This window comes from Jatropha curcas, chromosome 11 (genome assembly GCF_041381405.1).
Source record: "Jatropha curcas cultivar XTBG-Jc1 chromosome 11, XTBG_Jcur_1.0, whole genome shotgun sequence".
Taxonomy (NCBI): domain Eukaryota; kingdom Viridiplantae; phylum Streptophyta; class Magnoliopsida; order Malpighiales; family Euphorbiaceae; genus Jatropha; species Jatropha curcas.
Window position 1 is genome coordinate 16497563 of NC_143161.1, and position 26677 is coordinate 16524239.

Consider the following 26677-nt stretch of genomic DNA (forward strand, 5'->3'; position numbering starts at 1 on the left):
AATGATGGGAGAAACAGTCCAATCATCGAACCCTAAAGCGGCTCTGTCAAGGCTTCTCATGGTCTCTGCCAGCACAACACCGCCAATGCAACCCATATCCTCCATTTGCCAAACCATGGGACAAAGCCGCAAGTCTCCAAAACCTGGGTCCCGGTTGAATAAGAAACCAGCCAATAAGCAGAAAACCCGGGCCCGCATCCTCAGCCTCATCCGGTCAGGGTCGTCCAAGCAAGTCTCTGAAAATTCATCAATCAGGGGCAGCAGAATCGCCTTCTGATCATCCACAATCATAGCCCTAGCCTGTGGCCGGCTAAACCGAAACAAGTTCTCAAATGACTTAACATACCCAACTTTCACCTCGTGCCTAACCAAGGGAGCATTGGGATCACACCCTATAATCGCACAAAATTCCTCAAAAAGAGGGCACATTTCCTCCATCATAGCCCCAAACCGAAAAACGTGAGCCTCAGGATCCCAAAATCTAATACAGGCTCGCAAAAAGTCCCAGTCAACTACTACGCCCCTAAGAGTGATAACGGGAGAAATTCCATACCTCCCCAAATTGATCTTTTCAACTTTGGAGAGACTCCTGGTCCAGCTATCCATGCTATGGTTGTAAAAGGGATTCAAGTTTTTTATTTATTTATTTATCCTGTTTTTATTAATTAAAAAAAATATAATAATAAATAAAATAAATAAATAATAATAAGTAAAAAAAAGAGGGGAGAGGAGAAAACTGACCAAAATAGCTGTTTAGGCACAGAATTCGAGAGTTAGAATGAAGAAAAGGGCTGAAAACAGCCTTTTTATTTAGAAAGTCGCGCCCAAGGGCGGCTGCCCGCGCCCTCTAGGGCGGGGATGCCCGCCCGGTTAGGGTGGGCATGCCCGCCCAGCTAGGGCGGACACGCCTGCCCAGCCTGGGCGGGCAAGGCGGGCGTGCCAAAAAAAAAAAAAAAAATCTTTCTTGTTCTTTTTTACAAAAGGATATGTTCTTCAAAAAAAAAAAAAAAAAAAAAAAAAGGGGGGGGGCAAGGTGTGTTTTTTTTTAAATTGGATTCTCTTCTGTTCAAATCTAATAAACATGCATACTTTCAGTATTAATCAAATGCAGGTACAAATAAGTTAAGTACAGAAATACAGGCCAAGATTCGGTACAGGAAAATAAAGAGGAAAGAAAATAAAGGAAAGCAAGGAAGTCTAGCAGCTATCAGCGGCGAGACCTCCTCCTCCTCCGGTCATCAAAAGCCTACAGTGTCCAAGCTGAAGTTAGTTCCTCCTGCATTCCAAGGATTAGATCCATCATCTGACTGATCAAACCGTCAGGAACCTGGAAGTCACACAAAAAAATATATATATAAGTCAATATACAAATCTCTTATAAATCCTTTTTATGAGAGATTTATCAGTCATTACCTCATTAATGTCATCAGGAGGAAGAGCCAGGCGATTCACACGCTCCAGGGACACCTCCCGAAGAGACGAAGTACCCTCAGGAGTGTAATAGGAAATGCTGTATGGAAGGTGCAAATTGGCCAAACCCGGATGGACTGGCCTGGTAGCCTCTGAAATAGCCTGGGGAATCTTGAAGGCACCAACCGCATGGCTAGGGCCAGCTCGAGACGGACCCTCCACCGGAGTAGAAGAAGAAGGATGGGACGTAGGCCTCCTCCTTGGAGTCCTGGCCGAGGAGCCTGAAGCCCGAGAGGAACGGGTGCTGAGCAGCTGGAAAGGGGTCGACCTCGGGAGACTGTCAAGCCTAGGGCCGATGGGCCGCATCAGAAACACCTGGCAGAATTCGTCAAAATCTCCACCCCAAATCAATTCCATATGTGGGATACCTTCAATATGGGCATCTGTAAGAACCATCTGTTTGCCCGCTCGCATGTCCTCAGGAGGAGGAAGAGGAACGGAGTGGCAGCCCCTAACCTGGAAGTGCACTCGCTCACCCAGGTAATAACGTCTCAGAACGGGATGTGATAAGACAAATCGCCGCCGAGACAGAGCCTCTGATCGCCTGAAATGGGGATCAGCCTCAATCCAACGTTGGAGTCGGGTATTCATCGCCCAGCCTATGTAAGGGAAGCAAATGTGTTAATAAATCCTTTATTTTTCACATGACCAAGGGAAATTAAGAGGGCACTCGCCTGCTCTATGGTACAAGTATCGAAGAAGCTCCGCAAATCCCCTAAAGGCTTCTGGCGTAGAATAGACTGGTGATTAGCTCGGTACCATCTCCAAGCAAAAGGTACCAACCCTAGCCCAAGATCAGTACGGGACAGCTCAGGGCGGATGTAGGGAAAATACTCAAAAGCCCAAGTCTGCAAAAACGAAGGAAAGGATCAATAATAAAAAGGGGGGGAAGAAAAGGAAAAGACAACACAGAATGAGGATATGCTCTTTACATTACCTCCCAGAAATAGTAGGTCCCGCTGAGCTTACAGTGGCCTCGACTCAGATCGCACATATCATCATACATGCGGCTCAGAATAGCACCGGCCCAGTCGTACTCAGTAAGATGGGCCAAGTCCTCCAAACTCTTCAGAATAGAGGGATTAAACTTCTCTTTTCTGTTAGACCAGAAAGACGACGCAAACAACAGCAACAGAGTGAATCTAGCTACCTGAGTAGCCGTTAGCTCTCCCTGTCTATGTCTGGCATAAATGTCAAGGGCCTGGAGGGATAACCAGTGCCTCGAAACACTCAGATCGGGAGTAGAATAGCTAGGTCTAACAATCCGGGGAAGGTCAATCCCTATCAGCTCCGTCATTCGGTCAGGGGTGACCGCAGTCCTCCAATCGTCATATAGCTCGATCGGCCGAGTACCAAAAGGAAACCCAGAAATCAATGAAAAGTCGGTCGGGGTCATCGTCATCTCACCCCAAGAGAAGTGGAAAGTGTTGGTGGTGTCCCACCATCTCTCAGCCAACGCACCCAGTAGGCTCTTATAATTCTGCCTACCCAGCTCGAGGTTTCTTAAGAAGTCCAGGTGAGAAGGGCCAATCATGGCTCCGACCGGGTTATTATGATCAAGTATGTCAAACGGGATCTCAGCAATGGAGGACTCGCCTACGTCCAGCCTAATGTATGTACCCTAAAAGGTAAAACAGTTTAAGGTTATCCTTTGGTTCCTAACTAAAAGATATCTTAATCCCCTCCTAGTATGCATACTAATAAAAATAGTAAGCACAAAAAGAAGTCAATTACAATTTGGCCTAAGGCCCAAAATCACAGTTTGGCCTAAGGCCCAAAAAATTACATTTCGGCCTAAGGCCCAAAATCACAATTTGGCCTAAAATAATGGACAATATGCCAACAAAGCAAGCGTACCTGGGCAAAGACGCCGGTCATAGAAGCGTGAGTATCAGCATCCGCCATGAGATCGACATCACTGAAAGAGATCTCCAGAGACTCCAGCAGATCCTCGTCGCTGCCATAATCGGAGAAAGCCATGATGAGAGATTTGGGAGAATTTGAGAGAGAGCCTTAGAGTAAGAGGATGGAAATGAATGAAAAAATGAAAGTTTAAGCTATTTATAGAAGAAAAAAGGAGCCAAAAGGCGGGTCTTCTGGACGCGTCTGTTTTTCGCCTTCAAAATTTATGTTTCAGACAACCACCGACTCCCATAAATCATTTTTATGGTCGCCGGTGGGGGGCAGCTGTGAATACTCAAATTTTGAGGCTCAAAGAGCCATTTTTTCCGGACTGCAAACAGTCCGGTCGGACCGGAGGTCATTCAAAAAGTTCACCGGAAGTGTGCCAATATGGTACTTGAAATGTCCGAAAAATTACGAGGATCACGGAACTGGTCTCGGAATATTTTTTGGAGGTCCCGAACTCCCGGAAAAGCCTCCGAAACGAAAAAAGAAAAAAAGAGAGGGGAAAAGGCACACATGCCCGCCCAGGCCAGGCGGGCAAACCCGCCCAGCCCAGGCGGGCAGGGGCGCCCGGCGTCGCGTTTTTTTCCTATAAAAAACGGCTCTGGGGCTCCGTTTTGAGACACTCAGTTTGTGTTGACGGACGCTCCTTCTCCCTCACGCTCTTTGCGATTCTTTTACTGCTTTTTCTGCATTTTTAATTTAGTTTTATTGCTTTCTTCCTTTGTTATTTGGTCACTAAAATTAAATTAATTAAAATTCCCTTAACGAGGAGCTTAACCTGGAGTTAAGAAGTGGCCGTCGATTAAATCAGGTACGTAAACTAAACTCTGCCTATTTAATTTTAGCACTTCATGCATGCTTCTCTTCTACTCCTTATAACTCTACAACTGCATAAATGCATTCGCATCACAATTAGGCAAATAAACTGCCTCAGTTAAATATGTTAAGCTTCAATGCCCGGTTAATCAATAATCGTGGTATTAAGCTTAAATCCGACAATATCGGCTAAAAGGACCTAGTTAATCAATAACTATGGTTAATTGCCTTTATTTCGAACAGCCTGGCTTAAGTCCAATTAATCAATAATTGTGGCTAAAAAGCCTTAATCAATCACGTGTTGGCAATAAATTGCCTACAATTAAATCAACTACATTTTGGCAACAAATTGCCCATGGTTCAATCAATTTTTGGCAAATAAATTGCCTATAAATTAGATTAACCACTTTTTAGCGACAAATCGCTTAAATTACAATTTTTTAGCTAAAAGCCTTCACACTATTGCTTTTGGCAAATAAATTGTCTTAAGTCAATCAATTTTGGCGACAATCGCCTAAATCACATCAATTTTTGGCAACAATTGCCTAAATCAATCCTTTTGGCTAAAAGCCTTAAATCAACATTTTTGGCGATAAACGCCTAAATCAAATCAATCAATTTTTTTTTTGGCAAAATGCCTAAACAAAATGCACAAAGCATACACACACTCATGCATAAAGCATATTTATTCAAAGCCCTTCAAAGAAGGCCTATCGAACTACGTTGACTTTGATCTTCCATTCAAACGGAAGTACGTAGGCACGTTCGGGATTTAACCCCGGGCGGCAAGTCGAAATCACATAAACATTTTTCATTGGTCCAATTACCTTGCAAAGCATTCATTCATTGGTTAGTTTATCAGCATGACATAGTCTCGGGATCCATCTCGGGTTTGCAAACCATGCCTTAAACATTGGGATAATTAGCCTAGACTTAGGTTAATTAAAATTGGAGTCACTTAGGGTTTTTCCTAGTTTACCCTAAAATAATTAAACAAGGTGGCGACTCATACATTCACGTGCATTTCTTCCTTTAGTCATATGCATTCACTATGCTATGATATTTGGGGGAGGGGTTCACAGTATGCAGAAATTGCTATTTGGTCCCACTAAGCAAGATCTGTTTGTATACAGAAATTGCTCTTTAGACCCACAAAGCGAAATCTGTTTGTATACAGAAATTGCTATTTGGTCCCACCAAGCGAGATCTATTTGTACACAGAAATTGCTCTTTTCAAATCCTCTAAAGCCGATTAAACTGAGCTGAGGAGGTGAACAGCAAAGCTGATTAAACCGAGCTTTGGACAAAATGAGATCTATTTGTATACAGAAATTACTCTTTGGACCCACAAACCGAGATCTATTTGTATACAGAAATCGCTCTTTGGTCCCACTAAGCGAGATCTGTTTGTATACAGAAATTGCTCTTTAGACCTACCAAGGCGAGATCTGTTTGTATATAGAAATCGCCATTTTCAAAAGAATCTTGAATGTGGCCAGATGACTGCCGATGCTTAGAACGTTGATGTAGTCCTACTGGAGCCTTCAGGTCAATTCAAATCTTTTGAGCCAACCAAATTTCAAAGTTTATGGTTATTAATGCATGGGGGCATGTGATGCTCCAACATTTAACAAAGGTAAGATCTGTTTGTACACAGAAATTGCTCTTTTCTTTTTGAAAATTTTTTCAGGTCAACCGGTGATGATTTCACGAAGCTGTTTGGTCCCACCAAGCAGTGATGATGAATTATGAAGCCGTTTGGATCCTTTTCTCGATTCCTGATGATGCATTACGAAGCAGATCGAGTTAATCCTTTTCTTGATTAATGATGATGGATTACGAAGTTGATTAGGGCAATCAAATCAAAATCCTTCGAGCTAATCAGACCGAGCTTCGGAGGTATCTTCAAAACCAATCAAATCGAGTTTTGGAGATCGTTACCGATCCGACTGGAACCAACAAAGCCGATCAAACTGAGCTTTGAACGTGACCAGATGATCAAGACCTTCATTCAACCCAAGATTGAAGGCGCGTTAGTAGACCACTTTAACATTAATCGTTTACACAATTAATGATAAAGTAGGGGGCAAACTGTTGACGTGTGTTTTTATGGCCCCGCCTGATCCAATGATGATACGAGGATGTGAAATGAATGGGTTAATGCTATCTAGAAGTCTTTTAATCCAAGGATTTAAATTAAAAATGATGTTGAATAGTTGGCTGAGTCATAGCTGCGTCACGCAGCTACAGCTGCGTCACGCAGCTATGTTAGACTACATGACGTTTTTGTATTAAACGACATGTAGTTCTGGTACAACAAGTAAGCTGCGTCACGCAGCTACAGCTGTGTCACACAGCTATGCTCTGTGACCTACTTCTATAAATAGATCTTTTTCTCACGTTTGAGACAAGAGGGGAACGATTTGGAAAAACCCTAAAAACATATTGGGCGGCCACATTTTCCTGCAGAGGCTCTTTTAAGTTCGTTTGAAGGAAAATAGACATTAGATATCAATTTTAGGTGAATTAAATAAAAGAAAGAGAGAAAAAAATCAAAAGACAAAAGAAAACGAATTTGAATCCTTGGAAACAAAGCTTCTGGAAACCTTAACTATCACTTGTTAAGACATTCAATCCGTTTACAATCCTCAATCTGAGGATTAGGTAATCTCTTTACCATTCTTTGTTTTTTTTTCACTTATTTTTGCGGTTTTAGTAATTTAAGCTTCATTAAATTGTATTATGTTCATATTTGGCCATTTTACGAGTTTTTGAATCGTATTTAGATAAAAAAAATGATCTGAATAAATCGTTTGAAAACAAGCTTGGGCCAGAACAGCCGCGTCACGCAACTGTTCATACAAGAACAGTTGCGTCACGCAACTGTTCATACCCAGGAACAGTTCCGTCACACAACTGTTCTAAGCTTCTAGAGATGATTTTCATTTTTCAGCAGATCCGTCACTAGGTATAAGATCCGTGACGCAACTGTTCTTCGATTTCTAGAAATAATAATAAAAATAATAAATTTTGTACAAAATAAAATTTAATTTGTCCAATAAATCCGAAAATGACCAATTATGAACAGATTGCAATTTAATTAAGTTTAGAACATTAAAATGTAATTATGCATGATTTTGGGTTTTTGGTTTTTGGTTTCAAATTTTTATTCGGGTAGAATGTATTTTTAGGTTCGGTTTGTAGCCTGCCTTGAACCATAAGGCAAGAGAGGGTCTTTTATTTATTTGATTTAACTGCTTTGGTTGGATGATTTGGATGATTTAAATGATTATGGACGCGATAATTGGATTTGATTGGGACGATTAATTAATTTTCCATATAGGAACTCGGTTCGATTCATTCGGGTTGGGTTTAAGTAAATAAATAATTTGGCTTTTCTAACTAAAATAAATTAGAAATCGTAGGTTAAAAGAGGCCGGTTTTTCCCGGCGTCGGCTTCCAACGGGCCGGCGTACCCAATTCCCTTACCCAGAACCGCATTGGTGCACCTGACCAGTCTTTTAAATTTGGCCTTGAATAGACTTGGGTTTAAAATGGAGTCATTTTTATAAAATAAAATTGGAAAGGTCCCATTGCCGAAAAAATGGGTGGCGACTAAAAATGTTTTACAAGACCGATTTATCTGCATCGTATCCAATAAAATGTTTTGTCACCACTGTTCAAAGTAAGATCACCTTCCAATCAAAAACAAAAGGGAACGTTTTTCGGGTCGCTCGGGGGCGGTACGAAAACACTGATATCCAGAAGGATTGGGTTAAGGAGCTGGGGTTTGGTGAATTGCTGAAACTTTCATTAATTTTGAACCGCAAACTTTGTTATTGGTTGTGTTAGAAAGTGAACACTGAAAAGGTAAGCCTAGAGTTTCCAGGTGAAGCATCGATAAGGATATCACCAAACCATGTCGGTTGGATGTTGGGAATTCCCTCAGCAGGAAGTGCTTGTTTTGGAAGGATGAATGTGCGAGAAAACAAATTAACAGCTTACTTGATGAATATAAGGGTTGTAAATCAGTTGTGGATGTAGTGGTGTTGAGGAAGATAAGAATGAGAAAGGAAAAGGAAGACTTTCGAAGACACTTTTTGCTATATACACTAGGCGTCTTTCTTTGTCCAACACAGTGCTCCAGGTTCAGCCATCATTTGATATAGGTTGTTGGTGATCTAAAAGTAGCACTTAAAATGAACTGGGCTGACTTTGTGTTGCAATGGTTGGTTAAAAGCGTGCAACGGTTCAAGGAAGCGATTAGGAAGTACATGAGAGCAAGTGGTATTGGAGGTTGCGTTTTGTTTCTGCAGGTGCGATCATGTATTCTACTTGTTTATGTGTTATCTTTTATACTAAATTTCATAATTCTTTGCCATCATATTTTTTACCTAGACCATTTAGATTTAAATATGCCAATTAAGTGGGACATCTATTCATGGGTGTGCGCAAGGGAAAGGTCTGACATACGTTGTGCAATTGCTTCTGATAAGCATAAGGGAGGCGGTTTTGGATGTGGAGAGGTTAGTTTATTGAACTCATATGGCATTTCTGTAAACTGTTGGGATATGTTTTCTAGTTTTTCAATGTATTTACTTTATATTAAAACTCATTATATTTTCACTTTGAATTACATATTTTGACCATCAGATATAGGAAGCCTCATCCGTTACAGGTTCATGATTTAGATTGGGAATGTTTTCGGCAGAACCGAATGAGAGATATTACCAATATTCGTAGAGAAATTATGAGGCCTTTTGATAAGCAAACTTATGTCATTGAAGAAGACATATCAAGTATAGTAATATACACATTTAAGAATTAACATTAACAAGTTACTAAGTTTAAAACTCAGAATTGAATGTTTAGGAGTTGTAGGTTGTTGTGGTTGTCGTGATGTTTGTTTGGTGCACTATAATGGAGTAGAATGCCAATCCACAAACATATCATAAGGCAATTATTTGTCTGTGTGTATTCCATTAGTCAAAATTTATACTCATAGCCTAATATTCTCATTCTTGCTTAATATATTTTCCTTTCATCGATTTTCAGATTACATGGTCCTCGACCTCTGCAGATTATGGTTGTTCCCAACAACAAGAATTTAAATCATCCCAACAGTACTAATGGCACAGCTGAGGCAGCAATCGAGTCACAGGCGGTGGGAACTAATGAAGCCATTAGCAGTTTTGATTAGCATCATAGGTTGATACCTTAAGAATTTTCCAGTTTGGTTATGATTACAATATTGTTTGTAATAAGGTGTGCTGTCATTATTATAGACTGAGTTTTCTTCTGTTATTTTATTACACAACAATTGTAGTGATATTATGTTTTTCATGCTAGTTGACATTTGATCATAAGCATTTGTTTATATGAACATGGTCTTATGAAATATGAATTCATGTTTCAGGCTTTTTGGCATTTTATTTAGCTGTAGATGATTGTATAGCTTTAGTTTCAGAATTCACTATTGTAGAGTTTAGTTTTTTGCTAAAATACCTGCCAATGAGGTTGCTCATTTGCTAACCTGAGTTTTTAGGTTTTTTTCTGATATGGGTCTAGTAGAATGGAATTTTGTTCCTCCTTTTATTGTTTCTGCACTTGCTTTTGATTCTAATATAATCATTTCAATATTGCCCTAATTATGAATATTGAAGCATTATCAATGTCATTATATTTGAGCAATATGTTGTTCGCACTTTTACTTCAGGAAAGCAATTTTTTTAATCAAAATGTTTTGTAGATGCCAATGCATTTGACCCAATATTAACCAAAAAAATGACTTTATAATATTAAAAAAAAAATCACTTTATACTATTAATTTGGACTCCTGTCGTTGGCCCAATATTAATCATCATTCATATTGTATATACTTAGAAGTAAAAAATATTCAATTGTACATCAAAGATACTAGCATAATCATTCATCATTAGTTTCCTACATTGTCCAGTAGCTGTTCAAACATAATACATCTAGTAAGCCCCATTTGAGAGAAGTCAAGATCATGCCCAAACATTTAGTTGCATAAACATACATGAAACTAACAAAAACTAATGCAATCACCAACTTAAGAGTTATGCAGCCAGTGAAGATAAGATTGCAAAAGTGAACAAAAAAAAAAAGAAGTTCGGACTGTGATCTCAAAACTGGCGCCTAATTGACCTATAATATTGTTCAATACTATTGACGAACTAAATCAAGGTCCATTGCTAGACCCAACCTTCACATAATAGCCACCACAGACACCAGCCAGTAAGGTATTCCACCATAATCCACCCTCACAATAAGCTCCTGTGGACACAACACCCTAAAACTGAGACCATCTTTCTTCTTCAGCGTTTCACCCTCGATCAGACTAGAGAAACTTGTGATGCAGGTTGAACCATATGGTCGATAATGGTAAAGCTTTGCATCATAGTATGCACCGCGACAGACCAACTTGATGTCTGTTTCCCAGTCATCAATTTTTGCTTTGTAGAAGACTTTGTCAACAGTCTTGCATAAATGAAACAAAAGAAAATTTAGTTATGACAACTTAATATTCATCGCTAAAACACGAATATTTCAAGATAAGTCAAACTCAGCAACAAACACAAGTTTAGCCCTAATATTCATCATTAAGAAAACTAACATTTCAATTTAAAAAAAAATGCACTTAGTTGTGACAACCTGAGAATTGGAACTTAAACTAATGTGTCATATGCTAATAAAATAAAGCAATATTGTACTTATTATAGCAATTTCCAGATAGGTGCAACGTTAACTGAGATTGAATATTCACATAATATTTTAAGAAAAAAGAGAGAGCGATACCATGCTCCTTGTTATAATCATGTTTTTTGTGACTCTTTTTCACATCACAAGTGAGTTTGAAATAGGAGATCGAGCACTTAGATTCCTGCATAGTGGACCCGATGCAGATCGAGTAATTGGATTTCTACGCACTGGACGCGGTGGAGATCGCTTCTCTATCTTCTTTTGTGGCTTAAATAAGCTCCTTGGTATTCCAACTTTCTTACCGCTCCTTTTGCTAGACTCAGGAGTGTCTAGATCAATAATTTCCACAGAGCTAGTCCTATTAATAGGTTCTAGACTTTATACTAATCACCTTCACCAACATCTTCGAGCTCTTATTGCCAGATTCTAGACTCTCTACCTTAACCACTTTCTTGCAGCTTCTCTTGCTAGATTCAGGACTTTCAAACAACTTCATGAAATTAATATTTGGGCTACTCACTTTCTTGCAACTGTTCTTGCTACATTCAGCACTATTAAACAACTTAAGGGAATTCATATTTGGGCTCCAACTGAGGGATCTTAACCTCGAAGGTTCAGCTACAGATGTTCTCCTCTCTTGTCAAAAATATAAACTTTGAACATATTATTCTTTTTCAGCTTCAACAACACCTGGAAATCTGCCCTCACTCTATAATCTTGCAAGAAAACTTTCAGCCTGGTTACTAGTTCAAGGGATCCATTGCTGTCATCTGAATAACCACGCTATATTTTTTCCACTCCCTCACATAAATCCAACAATCAGAATCTATCCCGCCAGAGTGAATTTGCGAGAATTTGAGTGGCAGTTTCTACAACATTTCAAGTTAGCCCAAATTAGTAATAGGAATTTATGACTAATTTGCTTGATTAGAATAAGTGATGATCTTGGAGACAAATAAGGGAGCACAAACCAGTGTTGAGTTCTTCAGAACATCACTTGTGACTGTCAACACATAGCTATCTGCATTCATGGTTTTGGACCCAACAACAAACACAAATTGAAAAGAAAATTGAAGCCAAAACCCAAATTTTAGTCACAAAACCCAATTTTTTTTGTCAAGATAAGCCAAACTCAGTGACAAACACAAGTATAATATTAGCCTTTAAAGTACATTGGTTCTATTTTCTAAACAAATTTGATATCTAATATAAGCCTGCAGTCCTTTCGAAGTGAAGATTCAAGAGTGAAATGTTTCTCTAACCCTAACATTAACAGTAATATAACATTAACAATAATAAAAAAAATTTGATCCAAACAACAATGCGATATCTAATATAAGCTTACTGTCCTTTCAAAGTCAAGATTCAAGAGCAAAATGTTTATCTAAGCCTAACATTGACAATAATATAACATTGAGAGTAATAAAAACAAATTAAGCCAGAAAACAAAGTGATATGTAATATAAGTCTGTTGTCCTTTCAAAGTCAATATTCAAGAGCAAAATGTTTGTCTAAGCCTAACGTAACACTAAACGGTAACAAAAAAATTCAGGTGTAATCCAAACAACAATGTGATATCTAATATAAGTTTGCTGTCCTTTCTTCAATTAAGATTAAAGAGCAAAATGTTTGTCTAAGCCTAACATTGACATTAATATAACATTGACAGTAATATGTTATCTAAAGTTCTGTTATCTAAAGCTCTATCATTCAAAATAACATTCGTTCTGTTTTCCAATATAAGCCAAAAAACAAATGTGATATCTAATATACGCCTGCTATCCTTTCTAAGTTGAGATTGAAGAGCAAGTTAACATTAATATTATATAAACAATTTAATAACGCGAAATGATTATATAAAAACAAAATCATCTTCAACATGAGAAAACAAAAAAAATAAATAAAGGAAATGGAGTTTGAAAACGACTGTGAAATGGAATAAAAGATAGAAACAAAGAGTAAACCAAAAACATTTGAATGGATTTTCTGGAACCTATGTAAACGAAAAAAAATGAAAATCCCTAATTTTTATACAGTGATTATCATTTCCTGATTTATAGGACAAAATCAACAAAAGCAAGATAATGATGCGAAATGATTATCTAACAACAAAATCAGCTTCAACATGAGAAAGCAAAAAAAAAAAAAAAAAGAAAGCAAAAAAAAAAAAGGGAATTGAGTTTGAAAATGAAAAAGAAAACGAATAAGAGACTTATATGATTAAGTTCATGAATAAGTTTGTCATGAGACTTACAAGTTGACATATAAGCTTAGTAGTGATGGTATCAAAATTAATAATTACGTCAATATTGAAAGGCAACATTACACTTATACAATTAAGTTCATATCCGATTTTATAATATGAGTTCAATAATGGTTTGATTTGAAACCAACACAAACCACCACCAAAGGTTTGGTTTGCTTTAAGATTTTTTATGGTTTGATTTGAATTTAAATGTTTTTCCAATGCCACTTTGGGTTTGGTTCAATTATTATATTCAAACTAACCCAAATTGAACAACCCTAACTAGTACAAACGAAGGGATAATTTTTGGAGGGAAAATTGAATATTTGGGCAGATTACTTTCCCACCCATTGCTTAATGCGCATGGATTAGACATCAACAACCAAGTTTAGATCATGGTTATTGGATGAAGATATGGATTCATTGTCACTGACGTCAAAATGTACCTCAAATTTGCTGAGAGAACTGAAGACAAAGAGGTATTGAGATGCTTCTTTATTGAACACAATAGCCATGAGATGCAATTACAAGTTGATTTATTGGTGCCTTGACCTGCAACCCTTGTTGTTTCATTTGTTGTTGTCATGGCCAAGCAATAGACATATTTACTGTTAAATATTCAAACTTTATATATTAATTAGATTAGATTTGTAACTAATCTATAATTAATTAATTTTTATATTAAGATTTCGAATTAATAATCTTGAATTGAACATTATATGAATTAGTTTATATATCCTAATTAGACTTACTAATTTACATGCAAGTACAATTAAACTTAATAATTTATATATAAGTACAACTACACTTAATTACTCATCTTAAACCTAATTAGATCAGATATTTATATTGTCATTCCATGGATTTTATAATTATTAATCTTGAAAAATGATAATTATATATTAACCTTGGTAATATATCTTGGTAAGCCTACTTTGGCTCCTACTAAGCTTACTTAATCATATTAAGCTTAATAATCTTGAGATGTTTATATATATTGCCATTCCTTGGATTTTCCTAATCACTAATCATGAAATGATCACTTCCCCCCCCCCCCCCCCCCCAAAAAAAAAAAAAAAAAAAAAAAAAAAAAAAAAAAGAAATCATGAACAGATCACTAGTAGTTAAGCTTGATAATATATATTGGTAAGGCTAATTTTGCTCCTACGAAACTTAATTAGTCATATTACGCTTATTATTCTTGAGATATTCATATATATTGCCATTCCTTGGATTTTCCTAATCACTAATCATGAATTGATCATTATATTGGTAAGCCTACTTCTGTTCCTACTAACCTTGAGATGTTTATATTGTCATTCCTTTTTTTTTTTTTTTTTCTAATTATTGAGCTTGAAAAATGATAATTATATATTAAGCTTGGTAATATATATCGGTAAGCCTACTTTTACTACTAAACTTAATTACTCATATTAAGTCTAATAATCTTTAGATGTTTATAATCACATTCCTTGGATTTTCCTAATCACTAATCATGCTATGACAGGATTTGTTTTACAGTTCCTTATGTTACCAGAGTTGCTAATGAATTTGGTCCTGAAAGTGATGGTGCTTTTAAAATCATAATGACATGTAATATTCTATAGATTGAAGTAATAAAGGTCATCGATTGGAGACTGGTATAAAAGGCACTAGAAAGACTTTAATGCCTTCATTTGCTTTGACCCTCTTTTTGTTTTGGTTTTTTTGATTTTGATTCTTCAGTTTGCAACAAACAGATATAGCCAAGTTGAAAGCATTTACTAATAGACCTTGATGTTTACTTAATAGCCAATATTTGAAGAAAGCAATAAGCATCTCAGCAATTTGTGAAAAAAAAAATTTAAGATAATGAATAATTAGCTAAAGATTCACTGCAGAGAATAAAGATGATACAACTGAACCTTTCTCTTACAAATGACCCCTCTTACCAATAGGAAACAGAAATGCAGAAAAAAAGTTAAATACATTTGATCAACCTAGGCTACTACAAGTACATATATTCCACACAAATTCAAGGCAAATACATAAGGATAGATTTCCTAGAAAAAAAAGTTATAAATCCATATGCTTGCAATCATCACAACACATTGAAGCTACAATAGCGTTAACAAGCATTTTATTCCTTTCATTTTGCCGTTGAAATGAATTACTCATTCTTGAATTCTCTGCCAACAACGATTCTAGTCTTGCTTTCACTTCCTTCATTTTCTCTTTCTTCCTCAGTGCCTTCAGCTATATATCTTTTAGTTCCACTTGTAACTTCAGTTTTTGCTCCTCCACTGAAATGACCTGAAAATTCAATTTCGTAGAATTTTCATTTAAAAACTAAATTTTTATCCTAACCAATGAAATTCAGTGTAAAATATTCATTTATTGCTTTTCCAGACTCGTAAATAAGTTTGAATTTCCGAAAACCAAGTGAAAAACCCGTAAACGAAGCAAAATCCACCCAAATCACTGAATTGGACCAAATCGATTCAAATTGAACCGGAATGGCCAAGAAAGCTCTAGAACCACTTTCTTTCTTCTTCTTCTTCCCTCTCCAGTGAGCGCAGGCGCAACCCCCCTCTATCTTTCCCGTTTCCAGCCACCGCTCGACGAGAGCGAGGTGGCGATCGAATCCCTTGGAGCCACTAGTCCCTTTTTTGGCCTCCTTCCATGCTAGCAGAGCCTCTAGTGGCGCAAATCGAGACTGTCTCCGTCGATAGTTCTCGTTCTCCAATCTCTGGTGATATCAGGCGACTTCGGCGACGTGACGCTTCAAAGTGAGTCTCGATCGACTCAGCTCCTCCACGCGATCATCTTTCCTCAAATGATTCCGGTGATGGGGCATGGAGGACGAAACCACAGGAGCGGCAGCGAGAGGGTGACTATCGAGCCCGTTCTGGTGAGTTAGAGGACTAAGTTCATGCAACTAACGCTAGAAATGGACTCCTTGGTAAATTTTGAGTAGGATGGTATGATCATGGTTGAATTCTGGGCGATTTCAATTCTCCGGCCACCGTAGACGGTGGTAGTCTGGTGAGTCTCCGGCGGGTCCCAAAAGGCAGAATCTTCTTCTTCTCACGTGGATTGTGGAATCATCGTCCAAATTTCGATTGGTACGCTCTAAGACCCAGTTTTTAATTTTTGGTATAAATTCCAAGTTTAAATTTATTGGGTAATTTAGTTGATTTCAAATAGATAATTAATTGCGGGACTTTGAAATGTTAGGTTTTGAAGTTGTGAATTAGTTGGAGATGTTAGGAGGATTTAAACATAGGTTTCAGTGGTTAGGATTTGGAAGTTTATTAGATGCATTTAAGTGTATATTTGGATCTAGCTAGCATTATAAAATAATTAGGATTGTTATTAGTATGATTTAAAATTAAAGAAGTTTTGGTTTTACACATATATATAAAGCCTTGAATTAGTTATTTTATAACATGAAATATAAACCTAGTAGCAAGCAGTTGGCCATCTATTAACTAAATTGCAAATTAGTTGTTATTTGGAAATATATGGATACTTTAAACTAGTAGGATGTGGAGGCTAGGTAAATGTTTATATTCGTTCATATGTTACTTTATGAATCGACTTAGCCTTAGACAGCAGGGTTACGGAAATTTTGTGTAAGTAGTAAACGGCCAATGATGATGCTTAAGCTTGGATTGTTAATAACTAAAGTTTTGTATTGTGATTAGATATTTATACTATTACTTGGTATGGAGGAAGGGAAATTAGTTTGTTTGATTGCCCGACAGATGGGCTGTGTGAATTGAGTGAGAGTTTAGATAAATAACTAATGTTCACGGTGGATGGGATTAGTGGTTGTGAATTGCCCGATGGTTGGGCTTTGAGAATTTATTATTGAATTGTGGTTTAATCAAAATTTTAGGGGAGTTTCTGCCGAAATTTCGGCAGAAACTAGATCAGAATTACTTGAAAATAGGTTATAGGATTTATTTAGTTATTTATACATATTTATTTATTTATTTCTTTTACGTACCACCTGCTACATTAAATTATTACTTAGTACTCTTATGTTTGTTTGAATTAGTACGTGAATGCCCATTTGTAATCTTCCATGAAAATGTTTAATTGATTAATGTGCTTGCATGTAAAGGCAATGTTTGATTATTTGTGTTGTGACATTGCCATGCCTTATTTGTGTGGAGTTGGGATGAAGTGGGTCACCATGGGTCTGTGAGGACGGTACTGGAAATGATGAAAATATAAAATTTGACTATCGGCCAACTATAGGGAGATCGGCGCCCCCGTGTGCACCTGATGATATGATAGGATGATATGGAAAACCACAGGGTGACCTCCTATTGGTATAGAAAAGAAAAGAGAGAATAGAAAAACAATGAGAGGGCTGGTCAAGTGAGGATTAGATCGGTCAGCCATGTATGGGGGATCGGCTTCCTGGTGCACATGTCATGAGAGGATGGGCCATGTGGGAGGGTGGCTCAACCAGGGGTTTCGGTGACGCCACAGACCAATTTCCACGTGATGTGATTATGTGAAGGTGTTAATAATTGTGATTGCTATTGTTGTGCCATTTGTGTGATCGCATGCATGATCATATATCTAATCGGATAACTAGATTGATATATTTACACATTCGTGTGAACGCATGTGTTGTGCAATAATTATTATTTATTAATAAACTCACATCTCTCTTGTTTAAACTTTCTGGAAGTAGATTCTTTTATATCCTGGTTAAAGCTTTGTTCCCTTCACCATAGAGCTAGGAAAGAATTTTCTAACTTCAGAAATTAATTCATTAATTAGTTATATATGCGAGGACATATTTGTATTTATCTGTTAGTAAACTCCGCAGTTGTAGGAATTATGTAACTCCAATCGTGTATTAAAATAGGTATGGTAATTTATGAGTCCATAGATGTTTTAATTATTTCTCTCTAAGCGTATGTACTATCAATAGCCCATATTATGAACGAGACGTATTATCATTAGGCTCGAAGTACGTTTTATTCAAGACATTTGAGGTTGGGCCAGTATTGTGTGCTTATTAGATATATACTCATATATTATAATTTATATGGGCTTACTGTTCCTAAGATTTTGTGTGTGGCTAGTATGGAGTTTATGGGTTAGGCTTACTACGGGCTTCGGGAGCCTTAAGCTTACTTGGGCCCTAGTGCCGGTCCGGCCCATGGAAACGGGTTGTGACATCCACCCTCTTTAAGTCTAATAGATGTTATTTTTATAGTATTTTTAATATGGTTTTTATTAAGAATTTTAGTATTTTTAATTACTTTAATTAGTTTTTATTTAGTTTTACTTATGTTTTTGTTTAAAGCTTCCTTGAATCACATTTCACTTGATCTTGGGGAATTTTGCAGCATTTCTATAGAAAACCAGCCAAAAATACAAAAAAGAGTGTTCATAAGCAAAAAGGCTAGCACGCCCTGGGCGTGTTATCCAGCACCCCTGTGTTATGTTCAAGATAAATTTAATAGAGGTTCAGAGTCTAGCACACCCAAGCCGTGCCAGAGAGCACGCCCGTGCTGAAAGAGGCTATCGATCTCTGAGCATGCTCACTCCAACACGACCTCTGTTGTAACTACTTTGAAGTCCCCAGAGCCTAGCACTCCCAAGCTGTGCCAGATAGCACGCCCAGACTGTGCCAGATAGCACGCCCATGTTGAAGACCAGATTTTGCCTCGGATCGAGAACGTCAGTTCTAGCCCGTGCCGCTTGCATGGACCCTTATGAGATGTTTTTCTGACGTGCCAATCAAGTCAAAATCCTACTTAGATGCTGGAAGAGTCCTAATTAGGAAGAAATACAAAGTCTAAACAATTTTATATCTTAAAAAGATTTCTTACTTAATAGAAATCCACTTTCCTAAACAAATACGAAAATATTCCAAAAAGTCTATATAAAGAGAGAGACTAGTCGTGCCACCAGGAGGCGATTTTCAGATTCCATCTCTTGTTCTATTATTTTCTATATAGTTTTCTCTCTTCAAGACTTCAAATGGTCAAGATTGGTGTCGAGATTCAAGGAAGTTGTTCAAGCTTGACTAGTTTTTATTTCTAAACTCTCTTTTTGTTTATTATTCTTTATGGGATTATTCACAAGTTTAATTGAGTTTTATTTAATTACTATGTCGAACTAAACTATCATACTAGGGATTTGATGTAGATTAATTTTGATTCCAATTTATAATATTAGATTTGTTTTTCTTTGTTCAAAGTATAATTTATTATTGAACTTAATGCTTCCAGGCTGAGTTTTTCCCCTGGATTGATTGATTTCATAAATCACTATTGGGAGAAGGGTTTTCAATATGAAAAAGGTAATAAATTACATGAGAATAATAACTTGATGCGGAAGCTATATGGTTTGACTCATGGGGGGTGTTCATATGTTAACGACCTTAGGTTACGAATTCATAAACAAACCATAAAACTTAATGATTTAATTCACGTTTGATTGCACTATTGGAAGATAGGGTTAAAATAGCTAAAATTACATCGGGAGAGCTTGTTAGTGATTTTAGGGCTGTTTCTCCTACTTGAACAATAAAATTGATTATCAAACTAATAAAATAAATTGGATAAATTTAAGTGAAATTAAAATTCCTAGTAGCTTCTAATCCTTGATTTCTTTTCATCAAATTGTCTTGCTTGATTTTTCTTTTTTTTTTAATTCTCTTTCATTTATTTAAATTTACTTTCTTAAAATAATTCTCCTTATTGTCGTCTAAATAATAGTAAGTTAACACAATTTTGGTACTTGGTATACAATCCTAGTGGGACGATACTGTAATCATTCTCTATTACTTGTCGCAATTTCGTGCACTTACGAAAAAGCCTGTCAAGTTTTTGGCATTGTTGCTGGGGATTGATGTTACCATTATCAATACTAATTATCCTATTATTAATTTAGACATTTATTTTTATTTTCACTTTTTCTTTTTCTAGAAGAGTATTTCAGGTGTTTATACAAAGAAGATTTGGTAGAACTGAGCCTTTAGTCTTTGATCCAGAAATTGAAAAGACTTGTTGTAGAAACAACACTGCTAGGAGAGAACAAGAGCAACAAGGAAATATGGCAGATGATTTAGACATAGAGAATGAACCTTTACTAAGAGAGCATCAGATTATGACACCACGGCCCAATAATAACAATAGAAGACCTCAATCTCCTGTCCGCACCTTACGAGACTACATAGCTCCTTCTCTTAATGGATCCACTTCAAGTATCACTAAGCCTAGGGTGGAAGCTAATAATTTTGAGATCAAACCTGCAATTATTCAAATGCTTTCCACCTCAATTCAATATGGAGGTTTGGCTAGTGAAGATCCTAATGCCCATATCACAAATTTCTTAGAGATTTGTGATACATTCAAGCAAAATGGAGTTTCTGAGGATGCCATAAAATTGAGACTGTTTCCTTTCACTCTAAGGGATAAAGCACGGTCTTGGTTACGATCATGCCCTGTTGGAAGTTTTACTACATAGGAGGAACTAGCCTAGAAATTTTTGGCAAAATTCTTTCCATCTTCAAAGACCACAAAGCTTCACAATGATAATGACTTTTGCCCACTAGGATCAAGAGAGTTTGTATGAAGCTTAGGAGAGATTCAAGGACCTATTGAGGAGGTGCCCACATCATAGCTTACCCAAGTGGTTACAGGTAAAAACTTTTTATAATACATTATCTCCTCATATAAAGATTACTTTAGATGCAGCTGCTGGTGGATCTTTTGAAAGAAAGGAAATTGATGAGGCATATGATTTGATAGAAGAGATGGCAAGCAACCACCATTATCAAAACAGCTCTAGAAGGAAGAAGCCTGCAGGAGTTTATGAGATTGATGCCATTACCGCACTGAATGCCAAAGTGGATAATATGGTAAGGAAGTTGGATTGTTGACTACTAACTCTATTAATTCTATTGTGCAAGCATGTGGTAGGTGTAATGGACAACATGGAATTGGAGAGTGCATGTTGGATTCTTTAAATTCGCCAACCTTAGAGCAAGTCAAATATGTGATGAATCAAGGAAGAAAGAACTACCCATATTCTAACTCTTATGATAACAGAGAAATAATCCTAATCTTTCTTATAGGAATCCAAACAACGCCTTGAATGCACCGCTAGGTTTTCCTTCTCAAGAGAAGAAGACTTATGATGATCTTCTTACTGCTCTCTCTAAATCTCACATGGAGTTCATGAACAAAACTCGGGAAAATCACAAAATCCAATAAGTTGTGATAAGGAACTTGGAGATTCAATTAGGGCAGTTTGCTAACATGATGGCTTCTAGACCTCAAGGTACGTTACCTAGTAACACTGAGAAAAATCCCAAAGAACAGGTATAAGCTATCACTTTGAGGAATGGCAAACAATTGGAGGATCCACCCAAGAAGAGGACGAAAAGAAGGAGGCGAAAAAGACCCCATCATTGACCTTGAAGAGAAAGAGGAAGTGAAACCTTATGTTCACCCTGTCCCTATCCCACAAAGGCTCAAGAAATCACAAGATGATAAGAGTTTCCTCAAGTTTCTTGATGTTTTCAAAAAGCTTCAAATAAACATCCCTTTTCCTAAAGTCCTTGCTCAAATGCCCAGCTATGCAAAATTCTTGAAGGAGATCCTGAGCAAGAAAAGGAAGATTGATGATCAAGGAATGGTAATGTTAACAGAGGATTGTAGCGCAATCATTCAAAATAAATTGCCTCCAAAGTTAAAAGATCCAAGAAGTTTTCTATCCCTTGTAATATTGCAAATCTTGATTTTGAAAAAGCTTTAGTAGATTTAGGTGTAAGCATTAATCTTATGTCCTATGAAGTTTTCAAGATGCTAGGGATGGGAGAGCTAAAACCAACAAGAATATCTCTACAATTGGCGGATCAATCGATCAAATATCCAAGAGGAATTGTAGAAGTTGTGCTCGTCAAGATAGTTAAATTTATTTTTCCTATTGATTTTGTTATTTTTGATATTGATGAAGATAGAGAAGGATCCCTAATCCTTAGAAGACCTTTCATTGGAACTAAAAGAGCATTGATTAATGTCTATGAGGGTAAGTTAACTTTAAGGGCAGGTCAAGAGGAAGTTGTTTTTGATGTTCTTAAATCTTATAAGCTTCCTATGGATTATAATGATTGCTTTATAATTGATGTTATTGATGATTATGTAAAAAACACCTTGAATGTTAAAAATAAATTAACCACTGATAAAGGTGATATTAATAATCAAAGCATCAAAGGTGAGGAGGTAAGTGAGCCCCCAAAGCAAGAATTAAAACAACTTCCATCTCATTTAAAATATGCATTCTTAGGTGAGAACAACTCTTTTCCTGTTATTATTTCTTCTCACTTATCACTTGATCAAGAGAAAAGGTTGTTGCAGGTTCTAGGAAGGCATAAAAAGGCTTTAGGATGGTCAATTTTAGATTTGAACGGGAGAAGTCCAAGTGTGTGCATGCATATGATTTTGATGGAAGAAGACTACAAACCAACAATTGAACATCAACGGAGATTAAATCCAAACATGAAGGAAGTAGTCAAAGCTGAAATCATTAAGCTTTTGGATGCTGGCATTATCTATCCAATCTCGGATAGTAGTTGGGCAAGTCTCGTTTAAGTTGTTCCAAAGAAGGGAGGTATGACAGTTATTTCTAACAAGAATAATGAATTAATTCCTACTAGAACTGTCACAGGTTGGCGTGTGTGTATTGATTATCGAAAGTTGAACAAAGCAACACACAAAGATCTCTTCCCTTCACCTTTTATTGATCAAATGCTTGAAAGACTTGCAGGTTACCCTTACAATATTTTCTAGATGGTTGTTCAGGGTTTTTTAAATACCTATAGCTCCTAAGGATCAAGAAAAGACTACTTTCACTTGCCCTTATGGTGCTTTTGCTTATAGGAGAATGCCTTTTGGGTTGTTCAATGCACCTGCGACTTTTCAAAGGTGTATGATGTCCATATTTTCTGACATGGTTGAAAAATTCATTGAAATATTTATGGATGATTTTTCTGTGTTTGGCTATTCTTTTGATTCTTGTCTCTAAAACCTTTCTCTAGTAATGCAGTGATGTAAGACACTAACCTTATTTTGAATTGGGAAAAAATGTCATTTTATGGTTAGTGAAGGTATTGTTTTAGGGTATAAAATCTCAGAAAAAGGCATTGAAGTGGACAAAGCCAAGATAGAGGTTATTGAAAAGCTACCACCTCCGAATTCAGTGAAGGGATTAAGTAGTTTTCTTGGTCATGCAGGTTAAGGATGTTTTCTATAGGAGATTTATCAAGTATTTCTCAAAAATCAAAAAACATCTTTGTAATTTATTAGTTAAGGATGTTCCTTTTGATTTTAACAAAGAGTGTTTGAATGCTCTTAATAGGTTGAAGAAGGAATTGATCATGCTATAGGATCTGTTCTTGGGAAAAGAAGGGAAAAAAAGTTGCATGTCATTTATTATGCTAGTTGTACATGTGAACCCCTCCCCCAAAACATATGGTGCATGTGATGCAGGAAGAAATGCACGTGATGTGTGAGTCGCCACCTTATTTAATTATTTTAGGGTAAACTAGGAAAAAACCCTAAGTGACTCCAATTTTAATTTAACCTAATTCTAGATTAATTAACCCAATGTTAAGGCATGGTCTACGAACCCGAGGTGGATCCCGAGACTATGTCATGCTAATGAACTAACCAAAACAATGAATGCTTTGCAGGGTAAATGATGCAATTGGACCAATGAAAGTGTTTATGTGATTTTGAATGGAAGATGATGCAGGGTTAAATCCCTAACGTGCCTACGTACTTCCGTTTGAATGGAAGATCAAAGTCAACGTAGTTCGGTAGGCCTTCTTCGAAGGGCTTTGAATGGGGATGCTTTATGCATGAGTGTGTGTATGCTTTGTGCATTTTATTTAGGCATTTTGCCAAAGATTGATTGTTTTAGGCATTTGATGCCAAAAATGTTGATTTTAATGGCTTTTAGCCAAGAAGATTTAATTTAAGCAATTGTTGACAAAAATTGATGTGAATTAGGCGATTGTCGCCAAAATTTGATTTATTTGAAGGCTTTAAAGCCAAAACATTGATTTAGGCAATTTATTGCCAAAAAATTGATGATTGAGCGATTGTCGCCAAAATTGGTTGATTTAAGGCCATTTATTTGACAAAAGTGATTAATTGAAGGCTTTTAGCCAAAAATTGTGATTTAAGCTATTTGTCACTAAAAAATGATCAATCTCACTTGTAGGCAATTTGTTTGCCAAAAGTGATTAATTGATTTGTAATGTAGGCAATTTATTGCCAAGAAAACGTGTTTAATTAAAGCTTTTTAGCCACAATTATTGATTAATTGGACTTAAGCCAGATTTGTTCGAAATAAAGGCGATTATACCATAGCTATTAATTAACTAGGTATTTTAAGCCAATATTGTCGGATTTAGGCTTTAATACCACGATTATTTATTAACCGGGCATTTAGCCTAAACTTATTTATTTGAGGCAGTTTATTTTCCTAAAGATGTCATGAATGCATTTATGCAGTTATAGAATTATTAGGAGTAGAAGAGAAGAATGCTAAAATTAAATAGGCAGAGTTTAGTTCATGTACCTGATTTAATCGACGGCTACTTCTTAACTCCAGGTTAAGCTCCTCGTTAAGGGAATATTAATTTAATTTTAAATGACCAAATAACAAAGCAAGAAAATAATAAAGCTAAATAAAAATGCAGAAAAGCAGTAAAGAATCGCAAGGAGCGTAAGGGAGAAGGAGCGTCCGTCAACACAGACTGCGTGAGGAAAACGGAGTGCCGGGGCCACTATTTATAGGCGAAATCAAACTGTTTCGGCGGCCGGGCTGCCGGTGCTCGGCGGCTCGGCCGCCTATGGCCGGCGGCTAGGGCCGCCATGCCTGGTGGTTTTACTAATTCTCGCTCCGGAGGCTTTTTCGGGAGCTCCGGACCTCCGAAAAAAATTCCGGGACCAGTTCCGCGATCCTCGCGACGTCCCGAACGTTTAGAGTACCATATTGGTATACTTTCGGTGAACTTTCAAAATGGCCTTTGGTCCGGTCGGACTGTTTGTAGTCCGGGAAAATTGGCTCTTTGAGCCTCAAAATTTGAGTATTCACAGTTGCCCCCCACCGACAACCATAAAAATGATTTATGGGAGTCGGTGGTTGTCTGAAACACAAATTTTGGAGGCAAAAATCGGACGCGTCCAGAAGACCCGCCTTTTGGCTATTTGCTTATAAATAGCTTGAATTTCACCATTTCATTCATTACTCACTCTCCTCCTTAGAGAGCTCTCTCAAATCCTCTCAAGTTTCAAAGCTACAAGACCACCTTCCTCTATGGCTCTTCCAAGCTACAGCAGCGACGAGGATTTCCTCGGGTCTCTAGGGATTTCTCTCGACGAGGTCGATCTTATGGCAGACGCAGATAGTCACGCCTCCATGACTGGCATCTTCGCCCAGGTGAGTTCCCTTTCACTTCTGTTTGCATTATTATTTATTATTTGGGCCTTAATCCAAATGGTGAATTTTTGGGCCTTAGGCCAATTTGTATTTTTTGGGCCTTAGGCCAATTTGTGATTTTTTGGGCCTTAGGCCAAATTGTGAATTAAAAAAAAATTTCCTGTGCTTACCTTTTATTAGTATGCATGCCAGGGTGGAACTAAGATATTACCCTTAGTAAGGAACCGAGGAGTAACTCTTAGGTTGTTTTTACCTTTTAGGATTCCCGTATTAAATTGGATGTAGCTGAGAGTTCTGTGGCTGGAATTTCGCTCGAAATATTCGGTCAAAACAGCCCGGTTGGCGCGATTATCCGTCCATCTTACCTGGGCTATCTGAGGTATTTTGACATGGGTCGGAGTAACTACAAGGAGTTATTGTGTGCTTTGGCTGAGAGGTGGTGGGACACTGCCAATACCTTCCACTTTTCTTGGGGCGAGTTGACAATGACCCCTGCAGACTTTTCTGTGATCTCCGGGATCCCTTTCGGGATTCGGCCGATCGAGCTATATGATGACTGGAGGATTGATATCTCCTCCGACCGGATGGTGGAGCTGATTGGGATATACTTGCCTCGGCTGGTCGAGCCAGGCTCTGCTACCCCTGCTTTGAGCGTTTCCAGACGCTGGTTATCCCTCCAGGCCCCTGGCATCTATGCTAGATACGGGCGGGGAGAGCTGACGGCTACTCAGGTGGCCCGATTCACTTTGTTGCTGTTGTTCGCTTCGACTTTTTGGTCCAACAGGAAAGAGAAGTTTAACCCTTCTATCTTGAAGAGTTTGGAGAATTTGGCCCATTTAGAGGAGTATGACTGGGCCGGTGCTATTCTTAGCCACATGTATGACGATATGTGTGACCTGAGTCGAGGCCATGGCAAGCTTAGTGGGACCTTCTATTTCTGGGAGGTAATGTAAAGAACATTCTCCCTTTCTGTGTTTTTCTGTTCGTCTTGATTTTCTTTTCCACTGATTCTCTCTCTTTTTTTCGTTCTGCAGACTTGGGCATTCG

At 37.5% G+C, this 26677-nt stretch overlaps 1 long non-coding RNA gene and 1 other non-coding gene across 2 annotated transcripts; both read right to left on the bottom strand.

The window, feature by feature from the left end:
• Window positions 1-10142: 10142 nt before the first annotated feature.
• Window positions 10143-12838, bottom strand: LOC149492639 (uncharacterized). Its single transcript, XR_016318917.1, has 3 exons — window positions 11889-12838; window positions 11014-11786; window positions 10143-10695 (listed from the first exon to the last, which is right to left on the bottom strand). It is a non-coding gene; the product is annotated as an uncharacterized LOC149492639 (long non-coding RNA).
• Window positions 12839-20698: 7860 nt separating this feature from the next.
• LOC119370412 (small nucleolar RNA R71) lies at window positions 20699-20803 on the bottom strand. The gene has a single exon (XR_016319018.1). It is a non-coding gene; the product is annotated as a small nucleolar RNA R71 (small nucleolar RNA).
• Window positions 20804-26677: the final 5874 nt, after the last annotated feature.